General features: G+C 49.0%; 1 long non-coding RNA gene across 1 annotated transcript in view; it reads right to left on the minus strand.

Moving 5' to 3' along the window:
• Positions 1-27,117, minus strand: part of LOC128111164 (uncharacterized) — a 47,099-nt gene that overhangs the window by 19,212 nt on the left and 770 nt on the right. The window lies entirely within an intron of this gene.

The raw sequence follows: 27,117 nt of genomic DNA on the forward strand, positions 1-27,117 counted from the left end.
TCACCCAAACCCACAACTGGATTGAGGCTTCTGAGAACTGTGGGTTTGTCCTGTGGGTAGGTTGAGTGTCTCTCTGCCACCAGGGTTGCCTGGCTTGCCTTGCCGGTGAGGCTTCTTCATCTTCCCTTGCTGGGGAACTGCATGGCTAGAGATGCCTTCTGTGTTTCTCAGCTATCCTAACACTCCTGTGAGGTCAGATGCCTTGCTCTTTGTATTGTTGACTAGAGTCTATTCTTTGTTTGCCTGACTCACCTCAGCAGAGCCTCTGATCCACCACCTTACCTGGAATGTGGGTACAGAAGCTCTGTTCGGCCTGTGTGGAAAGTGGCCACTAGAGGGTGCGTGCCACCTCCCAGGGTCCCCACTATAGCCGAAGGAATCTTGCCCTACAGATGCCTCTGCAGAATTGCCTTACCTCAAGCCCAAACCGTCCTCTGTGGCATTTTCCAGAAAGGAGGCTAGACACCAGAAAGTCTTCATTCCAGAACAGAAGCTAATGAGCCTGCTCAGTTTGTCCCAGGGCAGGGTGGCTAGAGTATTTGCCATTGGTGACTTCCTTGGACCCAGCTCAGGAATGTGATAGGGAGCAGTGTGTGTCTGTCCCTCTGCTCCTTTAGAGGTTTTCTCCACGACTGACAGATCAAGCAGATCCTCAGGATATAGGAGAGTGTATCACCTGTCGACCAGACTTCTGCACCCCACACTTCTATCTCTCTTCAGACGCTTTGTTACCTCACTGGATTGTATGTCCCAACAACTCACAACTGGGAGGGACTGTGCCAGACACCTGGGCTGAGGATGTTGTGGTCATGACACTTCACTCACAGCATGAGGGTAGGAGACCAGAATATACCACCCCCAAACATATTTCTCTGGCATATTTTGAACTACAGAGGCACAGGGATGGCTCTGAAAGCCTGCTCTTTCATGAAAGAAGCCGATGACCACAAAAGAAATACATTTGCGGTTACCCCAGAAGGGTTTTTCCAGACCTTCATGACCAGAGAGACTTTCTCTTTTTAACAAGACAAGCACTATTCACACAGCAGGTCTGCCAGCGGCCTCCCAGATGCCCCGTATCCTGATTCCTTTCTGAGTTCAGGTTGCCATGTAAACTCAAGTCATGTGACTTTTGTTCAAGTCTCCTGTTTTGTGAGTCTGTGTGCAAACATCAGATTGAATATGGTTTTTTCCCTGTTAACCTGTCTTCTGCTCTTTGGCTGTGTCGCCTAGCTAAAGCATCTCGAAGGGTCAGGGGAAGGCATTCTCACTTCCCTCTAGGATTCTCTTGTCATTCTTTGTCTCAGGGCTGAATGGAATTTGGAATTTGCTCTTCAGAGACCCACTGGTTAGTACCTTCCCCTGGCTTGCCTCAGTTTCCTCCAGAGAGTTGCCTGGGTCTGGCTGGGGGGGGATGAGGGGTTTGTTTCTCTGTGTGACTTTAACTGGGGGATGAGGGGTTTCTCTGTGTGACTTTAACTGGGGGGATGAGGGGTTTGTCTTTCTGTGTGACTTTAACTGGGGGATGAGGGGTTTCTCTGTGTGACTTTAACTGGGGGATGAGGGGTTTGTTTCTCTGTGTGACTTTAACTGGGGGATGAGGGGTTTCTCTGTGTGACTTTAACTGGGGGATGAGGGGTTTGTTTCTCTGTGTGACTTTAACTGAGGGATGAGGGGTTTGTTTCTCTGTGTGACTTTAACTGGGGGGATGAGGGGTTTGTTTCTCTGTGTGACTTTAACTGGGGGATGAGGGGTTTCTCTGTGTGACTTTAACTGGGGGATGAGGGGTTTCTCTGTGTACATTTTAACTGGGGGATGAGGGGTTTCTCTGTGTGCACTTTACCTGGGGGATGAGGGGTTTCTCTGTGTGCACTTTAGCTCCCACAATCAACCTTGAGTTATCCAGGTAACTCTCCCTTTGTTTCTCACAGAAGGTGTTAGGATGGACTCTCAGGCCCCTGATCACCTCTCCTCCCAGGTTCCTGACACACAGAACTACATTTAACCAATAGCCTCCTTCTTACCCACATTTGCCAGGGTAGCTCCACACCTGGGACCAGTCCAGTCTGCCTCACCCCCTAGTTTAGATCCCAAGTGAGATCTTAACCCGGAAGGGAAAGTGATAGAGATTTGTCCTGACTGTGGGCCAGGCAGGAAAACTCTAGCTACAAATGGCGTCCAATGTGGTGGCAAGAGTTTCTACCTAAAAACTGAAGAAAAAAAAAAAAAAAAAAAAGGTTCTAAAACGGAGCTAAAAACAGCTTCCTAATTGTCTCTCTCAAATGAGTGGCAGCTGCTGGTTTGAGCTACTGGCGGGTTCCTAGTTGAGTGCTAGACCTGCCGTATGGCGGGAATGAGGCCTCTGCAAGTGGCACATTAAGCTGCGTGGTGGATTTAGCTTTTGCTAGTACAAAACAAAAAAAAAAGGTTTCTGGGCTACACACTGCTTGGATAAAAGCATAGACCCACGATAGCTCCCAAAGTGGCGGTAAATGTTGGGAAGCTGAGGTGGGCAGAGCCAGCAGCCACAGCTGCTGCAGTTTAAAGCAATAGATTCACAATAAGACAGATTCAGATGTAATAGTTTACAATCTGTGTAAAAGATACGTAGGCTTGAAAGAGACAAAAAAGGTGATATATGGTGATATATACAGTTATAGAAACAAATACATAGTTTAAAAAAATAAAGTCTTTAAAGAGACAAAAATTAATATAAAAAATAAGCCACGTGAAGATGAATATTACACAGAAAATCTGGATTGTATTGTCTTTGGGATTTTTAACTGCAGAAAAACATTTGATTGTAAAAACTGTTGAGTTATGCCAAAATGTATATTTTAAAGATACCTTGACTTCAAAATTTGGATATAAGGATATGTTGCTTTGGAAAAGAGTCTCTTTTGTTCCCACAGAAAGCCAGAGGCTATGGATTTGTTCCAGATTAAGATACATCAGGTTTGACCAGTCAAGACCCCCTGAAAGGTCTCCAATGACACCATGGCCCAGATGACCCAACATCCAGAACGATTTGAAGGCAACTGGCTCAGACAATACACCCTCATGGACTATTCCATAATTCTAAAATTTTCTTTGTATCCCCATAAGATACAGCGCCCCCCTCCAGCAGGAAGTAGTAAGAGAAGCTATGCCCAAATTCCCAAATTATATGTAATTTTACTTTGTTAAGGTTAAAACCTTCCTTTTTGGAAAAAAAAAAAGGGAAGTGCTGTGGGATGTTCTGTATGTCAAGTGTGTTGCTAATTAGTCAATAAATAAAACACTGATTGGCCATTGGCTAGGCAGGAAGTGTAGGCGGGACAAGGAGGAGAATAAAGCTGGGAAGTGGAAGGCTGAGTGAGAGAGACACTGCCAGCTGCCATGATGACAAACAGCATGTGAAGATGCCAGTAAGCCACGAGCCATGTGGCAAGGTATAGATTAATGGAAATGATTAATTTAAGCTGTAAGAACAGTTAGCAAGAAGCCTGCCACGGCCATACAGTTTGTAACCAATATAAGTCTCTGTGTTTACTTGGTCGGGTCTGAGCGGCTGTGGGACTGGCAGGTGATAGAGATTTGTCCTGACTGTGGGCCAGGCAGGAAAACTCTAGCTACAGGAAAGACCCGGTGGCACTTCCTGGTCATACCAATGATCCCTTTGGTGAACTATTTCTATACCACCTTGTATCCTCTCTCTCTTAGATAAACAGGGCTGGAGCAGTAAATCCCCCGCAAGGCCCAGACCAGGCCTCCCTGCCTTCCAAGATCAGCAATTAGGGCCTTTTGACCACCCTGTCCCCACCTCTCTTTCCTTCCTCTTTTCCTCCCTGCCAGGGGTCAGCAGGTCAATCCCAGGGTCCTCTTAAGCAATGCAGCTCTCAAAGACCCATCAATGATTGACCTAGCCAGTCACTGGGCGGCCATAGCAGACAGGGTCCTGAGGCCTCCAGGGTATGGTTTTCTGAAGGCTTCTTTCTAGGGAGGGGGATCTGGGTGGTACTCTTCCTGGTGTGCCAGCATCCCAAAGAACCATCCTATTTCTCAGAAGCCACGTTCTTTCTTGCATCTCTCCAGAAGGCCATTTGACAGAACAGCCATTGTTTCTGTCTCTAGCCAGGCCATTTATCCACCTGCTACCTGTCTACCACCCCACTCTCCTACGTATTCACGTATTGAATCACCATCCCCGTACTCCTAACCATTTGACTATGGCTCACTGGCCCATTCACAGATGCACTCCCCGATACACCCATCCATTCACTGACCCACTCATCTGTGCACCGATGCACTCATCTGGTGACTGGTCCACTCAGCCACTCACTGATGCAACTATCCACTCATTGACCCACTCATCCGGTGTCTGGTCCACTCAGCCACTCACTGATGTACTCCTCCACTTCTCACTGGTCCACTTCTCCATACACTGATACACGTCTCCACTCACTGATGCACTTACTCATCAGCTTGGGTACTGGGGAAAAGTTCATGCATCTCCTACTTCCTTCATACAAAATCTCTGTTGCTGATTCTGCTGTTGGGCACAGTCAACAGAAAAGCCCTAAGTGGGCGTTAAAGACAAAACTTTTGGAGTCAGAGGCACCAAACACACATCCTGATTGACCACACGGCCATGGGCACACTTCTCAAATCTCTCTGGGCCTCAGTGTTCTCATCCCAGAGTGAATTTCAAGACTGGCTTCAGAATTGATGTGTGTGAAGTGTTTTAGCCGGAACCCAGAGAATGGAGCTCAGGTTGGTGGGCTCTCAGAGACCTGTTACCCTGTCTGACCCTCGGCAAGCCTGAGACAGGCAGGGGCTCATCCCTGCCAAACAACAAGGCTATATTCGCCAGGCAGGTGGCCGCGCCCCACCCCTGAAATGGAAGATGATAATCAGCCACCTTCCCACGCACGCACCCCTTTCCCTCTGCCTGATTTCCCTGAAGGGCATCTGGGGCTTCCTCAGGTCAGTCAAGGTACCTGGAGCAAGACCTAGCTTGCTCCCTCAGATCTCCACCAAGGCAGTTCCTCAGGACAGCTGCCGGAGGTGTGAACAGGCTTGAAGGGATCATTTCGCTCCTAGCTGAGGCCCATTGACCACCAGGACCTAGAATTCTCATGCAGTTCTCTTCCTTCTCCAGGTCCAGTCTGCTCACTTGGACCTAGTGGGGACAGCTCCCTCCAGCTCCTCTGTGGGTTTCCCGGAGCCAGGAAGGACTTCTTGCCTGTGGACCAGCCTGCTGAGCATGGCTGGGGTGGGGACTCCGTGTTGGATGATTTCATCCCTCACTCCTGCCTGACTAGGAGCCTGCATGGTACCCAGGGGACCATTGTGGGTTCCTTTAGGAAAACAAATGCTGCCTTGCTTGGGGGATATGTCAAACTGTGTGTGTAAATTCTGGGATGAGTCAGACCGCAGTGCAAATCCTCTGCACACTAGCCCTGTGGCCTTGGGAAAGTCTTTGGTAAAATCTTAGTGGTTTAAGAAATACATGCCTGGAATCTAGGAAGTTACGAGGGGGTGGCACAACGCTGGTGGCAGTGTTTTGTCCTGAGAAAGCTCCCCCCCACCCCCGGCCATTCAGCTCAGCCCAGCACCCCATACTGTCTCCTGCAATGATGTCATGGGTCCCTGGTGATGCAGTGGGGGATACCCTCTTCCCTTCTCTGATCCCTTGGCTGGACAATGCCACTTGCCTGCACCAGATACAGGTGCAGGTAGAGGTGCCAGGCTCTTGTTATTGGCCTGCTTTACCAGGAAGCCCGCTTTGGTGGAGACAGACTGATATAGACGGAGGGTGGGGTGGGGTTGTGGGATGCATCTGCACACCCTATCCCCACCCTCCGGCTACCACCGCCCACAGGTTGGGTACTTCCCCTGGCCTTGCTGATGACATGTGGCCATTGCTGGTCTGGCCCTCATGCCACTTTAATACTTAGCTATTTCTTTTCGGCAGTCTGAGGGTCAAACCCAGCTTTCTCACACACTGTCGAGTGCTCTACCAGAATCAGGTCCTCAGCCTGGCTCTATTTTAAGCCCTCTAGAGCACAGGGACTCTGGCTTTGTTATTACGCTCAATCTTTCTATCCTTGTCTAGTAGAGTGACTGGCAATGAATGAATGAATGAATGAATGAATTCCCAGACCCTAGGCAGGGACATGGTGGTTACGCAGCTCTTGGCCTCACTGGACCAGACTGCCAGAGGCAGAGGGGCCTGCCACATCTGCTTTGCCAGATGTGGATCAAGATTCCCAGGCTACAGACCTGGCCCCTCAGCCCTGTCTCTGAGTCTGCCCACGTCAGCTTTCCCTGCCTCAGCAGCTGATTTTTTTTTTTTTTTTTGGTCCAGGGTATCACGTGGAGAAGTGACGCGCTTTTGTGACCTCTGCATCTGACACGTGACTGTCGTCCTCGTCATGGTGAGCAGAGGCTGCTAGGCACTGGGGTTCTTATCTCTTGTTCTTGTGCCTGGGGTGTGTCGTGCAGCCAAGCGAACCCTCCTGTCTGAAGCACTCTATTTCCAGCACCCCATGCCTGGCACAGGAGAGACACTCCGTTTGCACAGATGTTCCTTATGGGCATAGTGGGTGCCAGCACCTACCCGCTAAGCACCGTCAGTCAACGAGGGAGTCCAGGCTCTAGGACACAGAATGCCACAGTGGAGCTGGGATTTAGACCTGGCAGCCCCGAATCAGAGAGCTTTACCCACTCTGACCCACCCTATCAAAGCCTGTGTCCTGGCTGTGGAGCTCCTGGTACAGGAGGCAGAACATCGGAACACCATTCAGCCTCTTGATCCCCTTCAGCCCCCCAACCCCTTCCCCTCTCAGTCCCTCTGCAGCCCCCCCCCCCCCGAGACTTCTCAGACACACAGCCACCGCAGCCAGCTCCCTTTCCTGAGAACCTCTGTCATAAACAAGGCAAGGCCCTGATCTGGCCTGCCTCTCCGCCCCCGGCCTTCCTCACCTAAGGGAGCCTCGGTTGTAAATATGGGGGTCACGCCTTATACTCACATTCAGCACCTTTCATCTGGGGTGCTCCTGGCTGCTGGGAGGCTAATTAAGCTTCTCCCTGGGGAGAGTGAGTAAGAACTGATGTCCCAGCCTGGGGAGCTGGCTAACACACACAGGGCTGGCCCTCCTGGGGAGAAAGAAATAGACTGAAGCATCACCTTGGGCCGCCTACCTCTCCACACTCTTTGTCATGGGACTTCCGCACACAGGTCCCCATTCTCTGGCTTATAATGAAGGCCATTTATTGAGCGCTTACTATGTGCCTAGGGCTTGCTAAACTTCTTCCACTATTAAATGTTAACCACATGCGCTGAGCACCAGCGCTATTGTGAAACTGCACCCGTGGCTCCCATGATGGGGCTTGACTCCTGGCTGGCCAGAGGCCAGTGCTGCCACACATGACCTCATGAGAAGCCCCGAGTGTCTGGCTTGGTGTCAGCACCAGAGACGTGACGGCTATCATTACTAATCTCCGGAATCTTCCGACGAGGCAGAATGCTGTGCTTCCCCATTTCCCAGACGATGCAACTGAGGCTCAGAGAGATCAAGTTCCTTGCTGGAGATAACACAGAATCGGGAGCTGAACTGAACCGGTTTGAATTGGAAAGGGCAGGGTTTTTTTTTTTTTTTTAATTTTTATTATTTATTTATTTATTTATTTATTTATTTATTTATTCATTTATTTATTTATTTATTTATTAATGTGTTCTCAACCCCAGCTCAAAAGGCCTGGAGTCCATTGAGCCCCAGAGACCTTACTTTGCATAACTCTGGAGTGGTAGGGGCCCTGGACAGGAACTCAACTCCCTCCAGAATAGTGTGCTGGGACTCTGTGAGCTGGAGCATCTAATACTCCTCCTATCCCAATCCTCCATTCCTCTGATGAAGAAAGAAAGGGACTGTGCCGCCAGGTGACAGGGCTAATGGGGAATGCCTTTTTTTTTTCCTGAACAGCAAAGAGGCCCTGGCTGGTGCTTACTCCATCCGTTTTTCCAAGTTGGTATGGGTTCCCTGCAATGAGCATCCTCATAATAGCATTCATGGTGGTCCTGTGCCAACCTGGCCAACCCCAGGGTCATTAGGGAGATGAATAAACGGGAGGGGTGGCAGGTGAGCCTGCCGAGGGGATGGCGTGCCAACCTATCCGCCCTCTACAGTGCTTGGAACAGCAGACAAGGACGGGGTGGGCTCGTCCTTTGTGGCCTTCCTCACATGCTAAAACTGTGACATGAGTGCCAAGCGTACAACAGGTGCTTAACAACGTTCACTGGAGAAGTGGGCCCCAGACAAAGCACGGGATGGACGGGTAGCTGGCACTCTATCTTCTCACTGCTGCCCAACACACTCTATCAAATGTGGTTCTCCTTCAGGCTTCGAGGAAGGGCCTAAGCAAATCAGATTCAGTCAGTGAGGAGGAGTTCGTGGTCCGTGAGCACTTGGCTGGGGTTCCTAAAGGCAAGGTATCATCCTGGGTGTGGCTAAGATCTCAGTATCCAGGATCCCTTCTGAAGAGGGAGGTCCCTGGGTACCAGGTGTCTGGACCTTGCCCGTTTTGTCCTCTTCCTGTTCCCACAGCTTGACCCTTTGGCCTTGGCATGGGTGGAGATGCTCTTGTCCTCTCCCGTTGCTCTGCCTGCGGTCCCAGTATGTCCTTAGGTTCCTCCAGCCCTCCCTACTCCCTCCTTCCAGACTCCACTTTAGGATTTCCTCAGAAAGCCCTCAGGTGACAGCTTCCTCACCCCCAGTTTAAATCACGATGCTCCTTGATTTATCGTGAACCATTTCCAGGAAGTCGTGATATGCTGAAAATGCCAGGAATCATGGAAAGGGCACTTGCTACCTTAAAGGGCGACATTTAGCAACACAGCACGCTACAGACCACCGGTTGGTTTCCACTTGTGTGTGACTATAGGAACTTCCTGCAAAAGAGTACTGTGTTTATTGCGAGTCCAGGGGGAGAGGGGGACCCAGAATTAAGAATTCAACTGTGGTTTCTACTGAATTCTTATTCTTCTTCTTCTTCTTCTTCTTATTATTATTATTATTATTATTATTGTATGACCTTAAAGGTGAAACCATCATAAGTTGGGGACTGTTTCTTGTTCCCTATTTATATGTCTTCTTTGAGTGCCTTAATATTTCCCTTCATAAGAATTTGGAGCCAGGCTATGGTGGTGGTGGCGCGGCGCATGCACGCCTTTAATCCCAGCACTCGGGAGGCAGAGGCAGGAGGATCTCTGTGAGTTCGAGGCCAGCCTGGTCTACAGAGTGAGATCCAGGACAGGCTCCAAAGCTACACAGAGAAACCCTGTCTTGAAAAACAAAACAAAACAAAAAACAAACAAACAAAAATAAAACAAAACATAGAATTTGGAAACGTCTTCAAATTGGGGCTGGTGAGATGGTTCCGCTGGTAAAGGTGATTCACAAGCTTGATGACCTGAATTTCGTTCCCAGAATCCACATGTTGGAAGGAAGGTACCCAGTCTTGAAAACTGTCCTGACTTAATGCAAGTGTTCACGTGTGTGTGTGTGTGTGTGTGTGTGTGTGTGTGTGTGTGTGTGTGTGTTAAAGTCACACATATCAACACTATATAAATATATATATTTTTATAAATGTATTAAAATGTTTTCAAGGGCTGGAGAGATGGCTCAACAGCTAAGAACACTGGCTACTCTTCCAGAGGACCTAGGTTCAATTCCCAACACCCACATGATAGCTTACAACCATCTGTAACTCCAGTTCCAGAGGATCCAAAGTCCCCTTCTGGCCTCAGAGTGCATTGTACACATATGGCACACAGAAATACATACAGGCAAACACCCATACACATAAAATAAAATTTAAAAAGTTTCCAAGTGCAATCGTAGATTTATGAGATTGTGTAAACAAGTATATCCTCTCTGCTAAGTGCCATATGGGTGGGAACTTTGTCAGGGTCTGTCTGCGGGGCCTATTGTACACTGGTAAGTGAGCAGAGCTGGTGGTTCTGGACCAGCGGCCAGCAGCAGCACTATTCACCCTGGAACTCCGTAAAACTGCAAACTGAGATGAGGCCAGGCCAACAGCTGGGTTCGGATGAGCTGCCTAGGAAAGTGCGCTGCATGTTCAAGTTTGAGAACCGTCTAGAAAGCACTCCCCCACGGGTGTTTGAGCCCAGCGCGGGGTGGGCTAAGGCAGTCCTGACGGTCTCGCGTGTGCTGTTCGGCACACCGGCCGCTGGAGGGCAGTGTTGGCACGCCCATCGCCCCTCCTCGGCGGCGGAGCGGCGGGACAGGCCCCGGGAGGACTGCCGGGGAGGACCGGCGGGGAGGACCGGCGGGGTGCAGCGTCGCCACCAGCCCGGGGCCCCGCAGACGCTCCGAGATCCCGCCGCGGCCCCGAAGCTCCGGGCAGGCCGCCCTGCCGCCCCGCCGCGCCCGGGTCTGGAAGGTTCGCGAGGCTCCGGGCTGGAGCAGGGGAGGAGGCTCCGTCGGGCAGGGAGCCAGAGAGGGCGGCGGAACCTTGACCGCGGCCCCGGAGCCAAAGGGCAGCCTCCGCGTGACGCCGCCGGGGCGAGCAAAACAAGCCGGCCATCTTGGCGCCCTTAACCCGCTCCTGGCCGCTCCGGGGCGGGCGCGGCCGGGGGGGTCCGGCCACCGAGCCCCTCGGCCGGCCTGGGGTTTGGAAACCGAAATGTCATGGGCGTGGGGAGGAGTTTCTGAGCCCGGGAAGGCAACCCGAGGCCCTGGCACGTTCGTTCCTCGGGGTGTTTGGAAATGCCGTCACTCAGCCCTTAGCAGGCCGGGCCAGCGCTTCCGTCATTGATTGGATTCGGCCCAGTCGCCTCCTCGTTCTTTTTGCCCTATATTCAAAGAGCTTGAAGTCACAGGTGGTTGAAGTAGGTCAGTGTGACCATCGGGCTGTTGTCCGGCAGCCCGGTGCCGGGGTCGGAGACAAGGTGGTATTCCAGTCGATGCCCTCGGGTCACACCAACCCAGGGTCAAGGACTGGCTGCTCCAGGGCTGGACGGACGTGGTCAGCTCGTTTCCAGTTTCTCAATCATTCTGATGTCATCTGGGGAGCAGAGGACCCCACTGCTCCTCCTATCTGCCTACTTTTACACATGGATGTTCTACCGTTTGTTTCTAGAATATTCTTTCTTCTGCCAGTTCTTCAAGGTCTATCTTAAAGAGACCCACCAGGAGGCCTTCTTAATTCATTACCCTTTGTTTCCAGTGACTCCATCTCTCCCTGGCTAGCCCACCTACAGACGGTCACACCAGGGCCTCCACTGCCCTCCTTAGTTTTTGTGGCTGCACCCTCCCCTTCTGAATCCCGAGGACCCTGAGTGTCAGGCCCACCGTGAAATTGGGCTTCTGTTACTGGGTACGAAACCCATGCAGGAAAGGATCCTTGTAGGAGAATTATCAAGTGGTTGAATTGGGTTTTAATCTGGACTTGGGCATAGTATTTGGGCAAGGTTCACAGATGTTTTGAACCTTGAGCAAAGGAAAATGTAACGGTGTTTTCTTAAGCCCTGCGATGGAATCCTTTTATGTGTGTAACTACTGAAAGTTCATTTGAGTAGAAATGTCAAGGTGCTGTCGGAACCAAAACCGTAGGTCTGAACCAGGCTGAGAAGGCTTAACTTGCAACGCCCCTCTGAGTGGCCTGGGCTGTGAGGCCTGGGACCAGCTGAAGGCTAAGTCAGTGATTCTCAACCTGGGGGTCACGACCCATTGCCTAAGACCACTGGGAAACACAGATGTTTACATTATGATTCATAACAGTAGCAAACTCAGTTATGAAGTCACAACGAAAATAATTCTATGGTTGGGGGAGTGGGGGTCACCACAACCTGAGGACCTGCCTTAAAGGGCCACCCTGTGAGGAAGGTTGAACCGCACTCAGTGCTCGGCAGGACTTGAGGTGTATGTAGGCTGAGGTCACAGGAGGCGGCAGGGAAGAAGTGCTTGTAGCGGCCTGGCGAAGGCTCATGCCAAAGGAAGGAGCCCTTTTTGAGGCGGCAGGGAAGAAGTGCTTGTAGCGGCCTGGCGAAGGCTCATGCCAAAGGAAGGAGCCCTTTTTTTCCTTTTAAAAGTTGTAGCCCAGAGTCCTCCCATGAAGGACTCCTGAAACCCCCTTTCATGCGTGCCTCAGCCGCAGATGATTGCTGAATGCTCATTACGGGGAAAACAAAGAGGTGGTTTTGTTTATTTATTTAAGGGCACAAATAAATGAGCTGTGACAAAGCCATTTGAAACCAGGCCCCTCTGAGACCTGGGCTTTCACGTCCTCGATGGGCCTGGACGTAAAACAGAATGAATCCCCCTCCAAATAAAAGTGAAGTTAATAATCAGACAACTCAAGCCCTGGCCACATCCGGTCAGCCCCCTCCCTCTCAGGGCTCACTGTTTATAGCTGCTGAGTCCTCCTTCCCAGCCCAGAGCAGCTTAACTCTTTCCTCCCTGCCAGGGGAATCCCCAGCCTGCTCAGACTGCAGAGGCAAACCTCACAGCCTCCGGGGTTGACATGGCCTCCGTACAGGGTGGCTGGCTGGCTCTAGGTATGTCCACGTGGGAATGTCCCCCATAGGCACCTGCCTTTCAGCTTCTGGCCATGTGCTTAACTAGCCTAGCTTAGCTTGTCCCACAGACGACCCACACTGCCCCCTTTCCTTTCTTCCCCTCCATGGAAAAAAGCAGCTAAGTCCACTGAGATTGCAGCTTCCTGCAGCCTTTTTAGCCTGGTGGCTTCTGGGAGCTGCATTCTGACAGATAGGGGTACAAGTCTTTGGGGTTCTGGGTCTGAATTGGAAGCAGTACTCTGTGCATATTGTTCTGCCTCAACTGTCTTCAGTATGTTTATTTCTTCCATAACTCCACGCAGTCAGCATTACATGTACATGCAGTACATCCCCACGGGGCTGGGGACTGTGGCTGAGCCTATTGAGAACTTTCTCACAATTCCAGGCAACAGCTTTACCTGCAGGGGCAAAGGTCAGGCTCATTTTACAGAAAGGAGCAGCGTTAAGTGCCTTGCCCAGTGTCACAAAGCTAATAGCAGAGATGGGATTTGAAGTCAAGCTTTCTGGCTCCCAAGCCTGCAGCCCCAGCCCTTGCTCTCAAGGTCTGTCAGAGATTGCTTTCCCTGGAGCCAGGCGTTTGGGAACTTAGGATAATCACACAAATGCACTGCATAGGTCTCGAAGCCCAGAGACTTTCTGAGACCATTCTAGCTTTGTTAAGATTCCTCCTCCACACTTTCTGTCCACCCGAGGGAAGGTGACAGGGAGGGCGGGTAGAACTGTCCAGGCCTTCCATCTCGCCTTCTCGAGGTTCTCTGGATAGTGCTTTTGAGGAAAGATGGGCTGTAAAGCAAGCTTTGCATCCTTCATCCCTTTTTTGACTGGCATTAGCCCTAGAGTGGGAACCAGACATGGCTGTTCTATTGGTAGGGCCTTTGCTTCTGTCCCTTATCTTTTCCCCTGCAGGTCCCTCACCTGAGGTCACAAGGGGAAACTTGCTTTTCAGGATCCCATTTGCTGTGTGGCCTGGGGCAAGCAGCAAAAACTTTTAAAATGGTCATGAAGGCCTCTTGCCTTTCTGCAGCCGTGGTTACTGACCATGGGAGACTGTCTCTGGCCAGGGCACCAGGTCCTTTGGGTGAGCCCTCCTGTCGTTGAGGGTGCATCGTACTGCCTCTCCCCCCTTCCCCCCGTGTGTTGTACCCCCTTGCCTGCCAGCCAGGGGCAGCCTTTTCAGTACCCCAAATCCAGTCTTTGGGACTGAGTTCATCTGCCATGGATCAGAGTATGTGGGGGTTGGGATGTGTGAGTCACTCAGAGTCACAGCTCAGAGCAAGCAGTGCCCTCCCTATACATCAGCCTCCAGCTCATTCAGCAGAGGGAAAGATTCCATCCTTCTAGGTGACATGTTCTGGACTAGAGGCTTCTTTGGGGAGGACAGTAGCTATGGCTTCTCCATTGCCTGGCAGAACACCAGACCCAAGGAAGTTCAGAGTAGTGTGCCTTTCTATTTTTGATGTTTAAGAAAAATCTTTAGCCAGGCGGTGGTGGCGCACGCCTTTAATCCCAGCACTCGGGAGGCAGAGCCAGGCAGATCTCTGTGAGTTCGAGGCCAGCCTGGTCTCCAAAGCGAGTTCCAGGAAAGGCGCAAAGCTACACAGAGAAACCCTGTCTCGAAAAACCAAAAAAAAAAAAAAAAAAAGAAAAATCTTTAGCTGGGCCGTGGTGGTGGTGCACATCTTTAATCCCAGCACTTAGAAGGCAGAGACAGGTGAATCTTTGTGAGTTCGAGGCCAGCCTGGTCTACAAAATGAGTTCCAGGATAGCCAGGGCTGTTACACAGAGAAACCTTGTCTCGAAGAAACAAAAACAAAACAAAACAAAATCTTCCATAGCCAAGCATCATGGCTCATACCTATAATCCCAACACTGAGGCAGGAAGGTCACTGTGAGTTTGGCCACCATGAGCTACAAAATGAGATACAGGCCCTGTCTGAAAAGTAAAAACAAGTGCTTGCTTTGGCAGCAAATATACTGAAAAACCAAGTAGGAGGAAAAGAAAGAGGGTGCGCCTATAACTCAGAGTGCCCAAGATGGGGGTCTTCTGCTAACTGCTTCAGAGGCTAAGGCTGCCATCTGCAGAAAACAACTTGCCAGCCATACCATTGGGCAATACTTACTAGTGACAGGTACCACAATCTACCAAGCTCTTTACCCACACACTCTGTGAGGTGGAGGATGTGTGATTCTCCCCATTTTCCTGAAAGAGAAGGCTTAATAGTTTGCCTTTTACTGTGGGGGTTAAAAAAGTCACTGTGTCTTAAAATGCATTAAAAAAAATTGAAAAATCGTTTCTGGGAACTCAAAAGCAATATAAAAATTAAATGTGCTCCCATCCTGCAATGGCCCAGAGACTGTAAGTAAGGATACTATTTGTGGTTCTCACATAAGAATGGGCGAGGGGCTTAGGAACTTTGCTGATGCTGGGTAGGGCTATCCTGTCCCTTCTCTACCTCCCATCTGTCTATGGCTTTATCTTTAAGATAGTGTGCATAGGAAGTAGTGTGTTTCAAGATCCAATGAGACAGTCATTGAGTTAAAAAAATCATTCCAGCTTTTATGAACTTAAGACATCTTATCTGGGATAATATCAAACACACATGGGAGACAAGGAAATATTACACAGACAGAGAAACAAATGGGCCCATCATCCAGCTTCAGCATCACCAGATCACAGCCTTGCTTGTTCACTTACAGCCCAGCCACCTCCTCCCTGGGCTGGTTTTGGGGTTTTGTTTTTTCTTGAAACGTTGGAAAGACCTCACCCATGCTAAGCACCTGCTGTTCCACTGAGCTACATCCCTAGCCCCACTCTGAACACTGAGAGAAATCTTATGTATTAGATCCTAGTCTACGTTAAAAAAAATAAATAAATCTGCCCCACAAAGAATGTCAGTATGGGCCACCGAGATGGCTTAGAGAGCAAAGGCGCTTGCTGCCCAGCCTGCTCATCTGAGTGTGATCTTCAGGACCCACATGGTGGAAGGGAGAACCAACTCAAGTTGGCTTCTGACCTCCATATGAGTGCTGCAGCATATACACACCCCTCCCGTAAAAATTAAGTGCAATAATTAATAACAATAAAGGAGAATGTAAGTACGTGGACCTTTTGCTCATAAAGGACCAGGTTTGCAGAAGTGCCTGGTCAGTAGGTCTCTAAGAGTAATGCCACTCAGCCCACTCCAGCTGTAGTTTTCTACTCTGACAGGCCTTGAGAGCATGGTGGTGCTAGGTCACTGTGTGCTGGGTTTCATGTGAGCGTAAACACACGCAAAGGTGGGATGCAGCCATGTTGAGTTAATGAAAGGAGACTAGAGTGCAGCCTATATCCCCCACCTAGTCAGATACCCTGGCTCTGGGCAGTCGTCCTTGGCTTTCCCATCTAGTGCTCCACCAACCAGCTGCCTGGGCCTCCTCCGGGGACCCGACTGTCTCTCTTGCTTGGGATACTTGACTTCGCTCCAGTGGCTCCATGGAGTCCTTGGTGGGGCTTCCAGCCTCGTTCCTGGCCTTGTCAGTTGCTTGCTACTTAGTGCAAACAAAACTTGACTGGCTTGCTGGGGGCTGTGGGCGTCACACTCCTCAGCTGCACGTCAAGTGCTCTGCTCATCCGACCTTACAGCAGCCCCAGGAGATCGGTGTCATGGTTACTGCCGTTCACCGAGGAGGAGACTAGGGCAGGGCAGGTAGGTCCCTTGCCCACCCAGGAAGTTGCAATACCAGGATTTGAACACAGCCTGTAACATGATGATTCCCAAGGTTTAGAGTCATTTAAGAAACTATGGGGCAACTTGACCTCTGACCAGGTCCGCTACTTTTTGAGGCCTGATCTCAAAAAGCTGAAATCTGTAGTCATTGTATATTTTCCTTGAGTGTACATCTTGAGAACGGAGAGAGTAAGGTTTATACATACTGCTTAGGAGATTAACACATTCAGGTCACCTAGCCTCTAATTTCCTGGTCTTTTTTTTTTTTTTTTTTTGTGATTAAGTAATAGTTGACTCAGAGATCCTAAGACTGACAGGTTTGAAGGTTGGAAAGGATAGGAAGACATTAAGTCTATACAGCCACAGCCTATACATTATCCCTTCCGTACTTTCTGCCACATCTCCCAGCTTGAGGTAGATGAAAACGTGACATTTGGCATGCACAGAGTCAGGATCAAGTACTTCAGAATTCTTGGAGGAGGGTTGGCCTGGGCCCTATTTCCTTTATCCCAGTGGATCAAAGTTCAGCCCATATGCCTTTCCCTTGGCTGAACTTTGGAGAAGCAGTTTTACATGGCTCTGTAAGCCATCTTTCTACTGGACCCCTGCCCTGCCAACCAAAGGCAGCCTGGCCTAACAATGCTGGGCTCAAGGGAAGCCCTGTAGTGCTCACTTGGGTCTGTCTGCTTCTGCTTCCGCTTCCTCACAGCTCTTGGTGTCCTAAGGAGGTGGAAGAGTGGTCAGGGGGTGCTTGTTAAGGGAACTGGAGAGGAAGCAGTATCAGAGCAACAGAACAGGGGCCACAGGGAGGGATGGGGACCCAGCCACCAGAGGGAGCAGGTCAGTGATTTCTGAGTCTGGGTTCTCCAGACACAGCATCCAGGGTAAACTTCCACAACTCTTTGTCAACTCTCGCAAGGAGAAAAGTAGGGCTCTATTTATTCTATGGAATGTCTAGAAATCAATTTAAATCCTCTATGTTGTTCCCAATTGCTGGGATTTCCCTGACTTTGCAAAGAGGTGGTATTCCAGTCCTCCAAAACTGACTTTCTGGCATGGCGATTCTGTAGGTTAGGTTAGCCCATGCTCACAGAGAAGAGTCTTACAGTCCCAAGTCTGGCACGCGGCTCTGCTTAGATGCACCAAGGAGCCTTCCACAGGGTGCTATGACGGAAGCTGCCGAAGTCCATGTTGAGTGGACTGATTTTGGGCCTTGCTTTAGGAAGACAAGCCCTCAGTCTACAAATGACCAGCGGTAGGAGCAACCTGGGAGAGCTGCAGGAGAAACAGACAGGAAAGGACGCGGGCCTTCCAGGAGTGCCCTTGCTCAGTGCTTGGAAGAGTGAAATCCCTCCGAAAAGCAACAGGACTCCAGAACATTCCTGAGAGTATTTGGTTAAGGATCAGAATTCCCCCACCCCCCTGCTTCTCTCCCAGCCGCCAACCTGTGTGCTTTTACACTCTTGTTTCAGAGTATTTATAACTGTCTGTCAGTCTCGGGTCCCTTCCCCACCTCACGCTGCCTTCTTAGCCTATTTTCCAGCCTTGCCCTGCCTTCCTTATACACCTGGAGTTTTGGATGATTTCTTTTGCCTGTTGCTTGAACGTATCCCTCCGGTTTCTTGTGTTTTCTTTCCCCGGCTCCAGTTTCTTCCTCCTGCCGTTTTCCTGGGCTGTACAGCATTTATTGCTGCTCATCTGTCTGAGCAGAGCTGGCAGGGAGGACTGTGGCCAGCAGGCAGGGACCATGGTGCCAGAGGCCTTGGGTGCCTGAAGATGCTCTCCTTAGCCCTGCTGCCCTGGAAGAGAAGCCCTTCAAGACAGCCTAATGCTAGCTGCCAGGCCCTGGCCCAGGGGTGGGGACAGATGGCATTTCCTGCTCAGTGTGTGGGCCTAGGCCCCATTGCTTGGGTGGATGGGTGAGGGTTGACAGGGTTCACAGGAAGAGGTGGGAACTTAGGGGATGGTATCCTTTGGGGAAGAGAGCATCTGCAGAACTCATGTTGGAGGTGAGGGGGAACTTGAAGCAGAGGGGTTTGTCTTTCAGGGGACTCTGGGACCTTCTGACCCCCCACCCCCCACTGCATGCTGATACTGTTCTTGCCTCTGGGCTGATCTGCTGAGAAGAGAGGCAGTTTTCTACTGGAGGATGGTCCTTTTCCTCCCCAGAGCCCCAGGGTTGGTCAGTGGGGATTGTGATGGTCAAGGCTACTGGCCACTGGGGAGCAATTCAGACCCTTCTGTGGGGGCTCTGAGGGTCAGCCAGGCACTGATGGAGGCAGGTGGCACTTCTTGACGGGTGTGGTAGCAAAGAAATCCTAGAAGTTGCAACCGCACCCCTCCTTGTCTGGAGTGACAGGGGAGTGGCCTGAGCCCTGCTCCCCAGCTGTCCAAGGCAAATTGACTGGAGTCCATCTGGCTGTCTCCACAAGCTCAGGCTCACTTCCCATCCTGGAACACCAATGTTGTTGGGTCCTGGCTAAGTCCTCAGCAAGCCCAGCAGAAAGCATGGCCGGATCAGGGTTCTACCCAGGTACACCTAAGCTCCATCGGGTCTGGGGTGCCCAAGAGCAGCCAAAGGTACCTTAGGATTACCTTGTCTTTCTAGTTCTGTGATGGTGGCCACACACTTCTCTGAGGAGTGTCATTTAGGACCTCCTGGTTACCTCACTCATACCTGTTCTCTTTCCAGAACCTGCCCCTCCATTATTAATATGGTCATCCATGCACAGTGTTTTCTGTGGCTCTAGAAGAGCGATTCTCAACCTGTGGGTCAGGTCCCCTCTGGAGGCCGAATGCCCTTTTCACAGGGGTCACCAAAGAGAATCAGAAAACGCAGATATTTATGATTCATAACAGTAGCAAAATTACAGTTATGAAGTAGCAACAAAAATCATTTGATGGTTGGGGTCACGACCCAGGAACTATGTTAAAGGGTGGCAGCATTAGGAAGGTGGAGAACCTCTCTTCTAGAACATACTGCACATAAAAAGGCTTCTGCGGTATCTTTGCTTGCATTTCATATCTTTGGATTTTTGAAGGCTTCAGCCTTGGAGCACAACTCTTGGGGTCCCAACTCCTTTAAGGCTCTAAAGTCATAAGCCCTTATTCCTAGACTCTGTAGACCTGTTTTCTATCTGATTCAAGGCTGACCCTCCTCCTCTGTGTCTGCATCTCTCAGTATCCCTATCAAATACAGGGTATAGCTTCAACAGAGGGAATGACTGGGACGTAAGTGATGAGTTTCCTAAGCTGTGCCTCTCACTAGGGCAGGAGAACTGGAGGCAGCCAGGACTCTAATGTAGGATCATAGGGTTAGGATCCCGCAGTCCCTGGCCCTCCCTGCTGGAGCCCAAGTGCAAGCTCTGTCCATCTGTCTGCCTCCACTTCCTACCACCTCCCCGGCTTGCCTCTTCCCACGCACCATGTTGTATAAATATTTACACCCCCAGGAATCTTTCTCCAGCTGCTTCCCTGGTCCCTGTGAGCGCTTGTTCTCTCTCTTAGCAGCTGCAGCAGATCTGGTTGCCTTTGGTCAGACAAGGGCAGGCCCTGGTGTGGGGGCCCACGGTCCCCCCGGGGTAGAGTGCAGTTGGCAGAAGCAACACTGGAGAGGTCACAGGGCTGTGACTGCGGCCCAGCCACTCTCCCTGTTGGCTGGCTGCTTTAGCCGCCCCCGCCCCCACCCCCAGCTGTCCATGGGCAATTTGCCAAGAGCTGTGGACCCCTGGCCTGGCCCGGGAGGTTGCTGCTTCTTGAAGAAGTGATTCTCAGGGTTGGGATCTGTGGCATCCCGGCCTTCTAGACAGTACCAGTCCCAAAGGCTGACACCAGGACAGAAGAGTAGCTTGGTTCACTTTTGAGCACTTCACAGCTTACTAGTGAATGGGATGGTCTCCATCCTGAAGACCACCCTGAGATCAGGACAAGAGTTTGCTGGCAAATCTCCATATTGGGCACCTCTTAACTTTTCCCAGGTCATCCTACCTCCCACTGATGCCTAACGGGGGTAGGGGGGGTAGGAGGTCTCTTCTTCCCCATTTTCCCTGGTGACCTGGGAGGCAGGAGTTTTGCCAGGGCACCAGGCTGGCATTTGGGTTCTCACAGGCAGGACCCAATGCAAGGTGCTTCCCCACATTCTCAGGCACTTGTTCCGGCCTTGAGGGCAGCAGGTTCAGAGCTTCCCTGTGCAGAAAGCTTCCCTCTTTCTACCTTGGATGGTGGCAGTCACAGAAGGGAAGCTCCAGCCTTTTCTGGTTCAGCTGGAATCAGCCATGGATGGATACTGATCTTCCCATCCACAGTGGGTACAGGTCACCCGCTGCCTCCTCTCTTCCCCACCTCAGTTTCTCCCTTCTTTCAGAGGTAATAGGTGTGTATTCTGTAATGCTCTCAAACAGCTCAAACCAGGTTTTAGAAAATCAGCATGGCAGTTTCATTTCAAATTCTGTTTCTGGCTGTGGGGGAGAGATGTGGCAGAGACTGATAAGGGATCAGGAACTATGGAGAATTCGGTTTCAAATGCTTTGGAGAAGCTAAGGCACTAGCAGGCTGAAAAAGGCCTTTCATATGCATCAACCCTTAGTTTAAGTACAGTCACTGCAGGTGGGTGCCCGGCACTGCATGAGGACCAGGGACAAAGGCTGGCCAGGTCTCCGTGCACCCACACTTGTATTGGAAAAGAAACAAATAGCTTAATTCCCCCACAACCCTTTGGGAATGGAGGAAAAGCTGATGCCAAAGGTGCCAGGTGTGAGCACAGTGCTGGGTACTCAGGGCACAGGTGAACCACCCTTTGGGCGTCCTAAGGTGAAGCAGGGCTGTGGGCTGGCTTTGGCCTAACCAAGAGGAATGTTTAGACAGAGGGTGGGAGACAACAGCTCAGAGGCTGCAAGACTTTTCTGCTGCCTGCGTCTCCAGCCCCCAAAGTACAACAAAACTCAAATTGGCAGGTATTACTGCAGCAGAGCCAGGATGCTGTGCACACAGCCACCCCCCGTCCCCCTTTCTGTTTCTATAAGCGGCTGGCATAAACTTAGCGAAACCACCGCACCCATCTGAGGATCAAGGTTCAGAGCAGTGGGATTTTCACCCCAAAAGCTCTTCATTTTCAGAGCCCAGAGCTTTTTGTTTGAATTGTGTTGGAAATGGAATGCTTTTGATTTAAGAATCATTCTTTTACTGCAGTCCCCTATTCTCCCAGATAAATGCTTTGACACTGTGAAAGGCTTGCTAGGAAGCTGGTCGGTAAATGCTCTGCACCTTCAAACAATCGACTCTGAGGCCAGTGCCTCGGTGGCTCTGCTGGGTATTTACTGTCGGATTATTTTTTGAGACATCTGAGCATATTCAGCAAAGTCTCCTGCTGTCTGTCAGGTAGGGAAGTAAGCTAGTTAAGACAGCAAATCAGACGAGACCTGGGTCTTTACTTTCCCTTACTAAGTCCTTACTGAGGCCCTACTATGTGCTGAGCAGTATACCAGCACTAGGGACTGCATTGAGAGCAGAGAAAGCCTACTTTCCTGGCACATACATCTTGCTGGGAGGGGAGATGTTAAAATGTTAATTGACTAAAGACAACTAGCAAGGAACATCATACTTAATGCATGCAGGAAGATGGACATTTTCTTCCTAGGATTAGAAACCAGGTGAGGGCATCCTTACCACACCTGCTCAACACCAACAATGCACCGGAAAGGAAGACATAATTATCTCTATTTGCAGATAACATGGGTATCTACGTTAAAAACAAAACTCCACCCAAAATCTCCCAAGGAATCTACCAAAAAGCTCCTCATATAATGGAAGTGATTTTTTTTATAAGCTCATAGGAAACAGAACACAAACATCAACTGTTTCTATAAATTAGCAATAAATGACTAGAAACAGATTTAATTACAAGAGTTCAAAAAATGAGAACTATTAGGTACAAAGCTAACAAAAAACCATAGCATCTCTACATTAAAAGCCATAAAACACTACTAAATTGTCATGTGGTACAGACTTGCATTCCTAGAACTCAGAAAGTGTTGGAGGAGCCTTGCTTTGAATTCTAGGAAAGGAAACCCCAACCAACCAAACATTAAAAACACTGATTAAATCAAGTGTGTGTGAGGTGTAGCTCAGTGGTAGTGTGTTTTTGGCATCCTGGGTTCAATCCTACTCCATCTCTGTCTCCTACTCCATTTCCCCCCAATAAAAAAGGCCTAAATAAATACATATACCATATTCATGGTTAGAAAATCTAAAAGTTATTTTGTTTAATGTGTGTTATTCTAGGGATTGAACCCATGACACTGTGTATTGAAATGTGGTGGTTTGAATGAGAAATGACCCCCATAGGCTCACATATATGAATACTTGGTCTCAAGTTAGTGGTGTTGTTTTGGGAGGTTACAGAACTTTAGGCTGTAGTGCTTTGCTAGAGAAAGTATGCCACTTGGGTGTGAGCTTTGAGAGCCTGTAGCCACACCCCCTTTCAGTTCACATTCTCAATTTCATGTGTGAGGAAGTGTGACCAGCCAGTTTCATGCTCCAGCTGTGCTGCCATGACTACCCCACCATCATGGACTCTCCCTCCCTAGCCACAGCCAAAATAAACACTTTCTTTCCTAAGATGCTTTTGGTCATGGTAGTTTATCACAACAACAGAAAAGTTACTAAGTGAGTGGATGGTCTACCACTGAACCATTTCCCAGTGGGACATTTCTGCAGAGATAGACAAAATGATTCTGAAATCTATAAGAAGGCAAAGGAATAAGGATAAAATAATTTTAAGCCGGGCGGTGGTGGCGCACGCCTTTAATCCCAGCACTCCGGAGGCAGAGCTAGGCGGATCTCTGTGAGTTCGAGGCCAGCCTGGGCTACAGAGTGAGTTCCAGGAAAGGTGCAAAGCTACACAGAGAAACCCTGTCTCGAAACAAAACAAAACAAAAAAATTTAAAAATAAGAAAACGTTGGGAGGAATAATAGTCTTTGATTTTAAGACTTACTATAAAGCTACTATAATTGAGTGGTTGGTATTGATGATTTAGAGACTCAAAAGTACAGCATCTGAGTTTTGAAAGATAAGACAATTACACGGAGCAATTGAACTCTTTCCACCAGTGCTAGGACTGGGCAACCACAGGCAAAACAAAACAGGGAACTTCAACATACATCTCATGCCTTTTTTAAAGATTGATTGACTTTATGTGTGTGGTTGCTCTGCCTACATATACATCTGTGCACCAAGTGTGTGACGTGCCTGCAGAGGCCAGAAGAGGGCGCTAGAAAGCATGTCAGAGGACACCCTGTAGTCCGCTCTCTCCTTCCACCACATGGGTTCTTGGGAATGAACTAATAAGTCAGTAGACTTGATGGCGAGCACCTTTACTTGCTGAACCATCTTGCCCACCCAACACTGGGGGTCTCAGAAGGTATCTCCTACAGACAAGGGGCAACTACTATATTAATGCAGGAAATGAAGGATGGTAGTGCTCTGACATCCAGAAAACAAACTGAGCGCTGAGGGTGTAGCTCAGCCCAGGGTGGCCTAGCATGTATGAATGCCTGGGTTTCATTCCAGCACGGGAAACAGAGACAGAAGGAAAGAGAAAACAGGAAGATAGCAGAATGGAGTCTCCCTTCACTACTGATAATTTCAATGCAAGGGAGTAAACTCTCCAGTCCAAAGACAGATCAGCAAAATGGATAAGAAAGCCCAAGACTCAACTACATGCATGTCCCTTAAAAGGGACTCACTTTAGATCCAAAGAGAATGAAAGTGAATGACAGAAAAAGATTCCTCAGGGGCTAAAGACATCCGAGCCTCTGGGTTCCATGTCTAGCACCAACAAACAACAGAAAGAGAAGAAGGAAAGAGAGCAGACAGACTTCAAAAGACTGTATGTGGGCTCGCAAGATGGCTCATGACCCGAGTTCAGTCCCGAAGGTTGCTTTCTACATACACGTGAATCAGTCTCTCTCTGACAAACGTGTGTGTGTGTGTGTGTGTGTGTGTATACACATACACAAAATATAAACAACAATTTAAAACTTAAGTTTCTTGTGTTTGAACAGTTTGAACATAGTGTCTATAATATAATATAAATTATAGGAGACTAGGATATTATACATTAATAAAATATTCAAAACAGCAATAAGACAAACATTTGTTAACATGATTTAAAAATATACAACTTCTAGAAGAAAGCATATATTTTTTTTTTTCACCAGAACCAAGACTTGAACCTATGGCTTCACACCTGTGCCAGGTACACCCTCTGCCACTGAGCTCTAGTCCTAGCCCTTTAGTTTTCAGTTTTTTTTTTTTTTTTTGGTTTTTTGAGACAGGGTTTCTCTGTGTAGCTTTGAGCCTTTTCCTGGAACTCACTCTGTAGCCCAGGCTGGCCTCGAACTCACAGAGATCCGCCTGGCTCTGCCTCCTGAGTACTGGGATTAAAGGCGTGCGCCACCACCGCCCGGCTAGTTTTCAGTTTTTGTGACAGGGTCTTCCTAAGTTACGGAGGAAGGCCTTGAATGTGACCCTCCTTTCTTGTCCTCTATATTAGCTGGTCCACAGGCCTGTCTCTTCAGGCCTGGCCAAAACAGGATCTCAAAGGCTTGGGCTGGAAAACGCTCAGCTGGTGCCAAAATCATGATCCACTAGAGATCAAACTGATAAATCAGAATTCACTAAAGTTAAAACCCCCCTTATTTTTTTCTTTTCTGTGAAAGATACTTTGTTAAAAGGATGAAAATGTAAGGTTCAGGCCTGAGAAAATATTTTCAAATCACACGTCTGACAAAGGAATTGCATCTAGAATATATAAAGAGCCCGCAAATCTCAACAGAAAGAAAATGTGCTAAAGATCTGAATGGAGGCATCACAGGTGGCAGCTAACCAGGACCAGTGTGGTTAGCTATTAGAGAAATGTGAATTGAATCACACACACACACACACACACACACACAAATAAAACAAAAAAAAAAAAAACCCCAAAACAAAAAACCAAACAAACAAACAAAAAATACAGGCACTGTGACTCAAACGTCTGAGGTCAGCTGGTACTGCTTAGTGAAACCTAGGTGAAACCTAGACCAGTCTGGGTACAGTAAGCCCTTGTCTTCATCCAAACCAAACCAGATGCATGATGGTATATCACTGTACATCTATTAGGATGATTAAAATTCATTTACAGCCTCAGCAAAGCAACTGGAGACTTATACATACACCTGCCAGAGATGCAAAATTGCAAAAACCACTCTGCAAAATGGCTTGGTAGAGCTGGGTGTGATAGCACACACCTTTAACCCCTACAGCTGGGAGGTTGAGGCAGGTGGATCTCTGTCAGTTCCAAGACAGCCAGGGTTATGTGGAGACTGTCTCAAAAAAAAAAAAAAAAACAAACAAAACAAAAAAAAAACAAAAAAAAACCTCAAAAGGTTTAGTCATTTAAAATTTAATTTTAATGTACAACTACCATATGGCCCTAGAAATCTCACTTATTTACTTACAATAGGGAAGTAAGAACTGTGCTTACACACAAATTTGCATACGAATATTTATTGCAGTTCTATTTCAAGCCCAAACCTGAAAATAACCCAGTGTCCCATAGGCTCATGGTAGTCCCACATGAAGACAGAGAGCACTCATATATAAAATACATTAATCTTTTTTCAAAAAAAGTAAAAGCTAGAAGGACTGTGAACTATCAAATTGAAACTACTCAAGGAAACAAATAGTCCGTGAAATATGAGAGAAGCCAGATTCTTTGTCTTGGTGAGGCAGGTGTGCAGCCAAGACTATTTTCCATAGGAAGTGGTTTGAGCTAGGTTCTAAACAATGGTTAGGAACTTTCTTCCGCATAATCCTGGCACCCGGTTTGGAGTTCAAAGTCATCCTCAGCTCTATAAATTGAGTTTGAGGCTAGTCTGCAATTCATGAAACTCTCTTAAAAAAATGAAAAAAAATTAACCAGGTGAGGTGTGGTGTTAAGGACCTCTGTGAGTTTGAGGCAGCCTGGTCTAAATAGTAAATTCCAGGACTACATGGGGAAACCCTGTCTAAAAAATAAAAAGTTCTTGGGTCACTGATTTCAGACAGGATTTGCATGTGCAAAGGCCCAGGGGTGGGAGGAAGCTGGTTTTAAGAGCACAAGAGAATGGCCTGGGGGTGTGGAAGTGATAGTGAAAGTCAAGGTCGCAGGTCAGGCTGGACCAGGGCTCTTCTGTTTGATTGTTCTTCTCAGCCCCAGGCTAGGGGGTACAACCAGGGAACTACTGTTAATCTACCGTTAATCGGAGCGTTTCCAACTTCTCTTCAGGCTGCTGAAACAATTAACCTAAGAATGGAGGTTTCAATATTCTCTCTGCCAGAATCAGGGTTGGACTCTCTGGTAGTCCTGGTAGGAGGTATCTTCACCTCTTCTGAAGGACGCAGACCCCAGGTGATGCTACATTTACAGTGGGATCGGGATGATTCTGCCTGGTTCTGGGGGACATGGCAGCTGAGTGATGTTCACTAAATGCTTTGAGGTGCTCGGGACTTGCCGACCTCTATTCTAAGACTACCCCGCATCTAGTGTTTAAAGAAATACTTGTGGCAATAGTGAGAATATTCAGAAAAGTTACACAACAGGTTCTCATGCCACAGCCTCACCCACTTCAGTCTTCCCCAGGTTCACCTCGGTACACAAGTTTGAGGCCAGCCTAGGCAACATAGCGAGACCTGTGTCAATAATAATAAAAACAAATCGGGCGGGGCGGTGGTGGCGCACGCCTTTAATCCCTGTACTCGGGAGGCAGAGCCAGGCGGATCTCTGTGTGAGTTCGAGGCCAGCCTGG

Source organism: Peromyscus californicus, unplaced genomic scaffold, assembly GCF_007827085.1.
Source record: "Peromyscus californicus insignis strain IS unplaced genomic scaffold, ASM782708v3 Scaffold_15__1_contigs__length_86483966, whole genome shotgun sequence".
NCBI classification, from domain to species: Eukaryota; Metazoa; Chordata; class Mammalia; order Rodentia; family Cricetidae; genus Peromyscus; species Peromyscus californicus.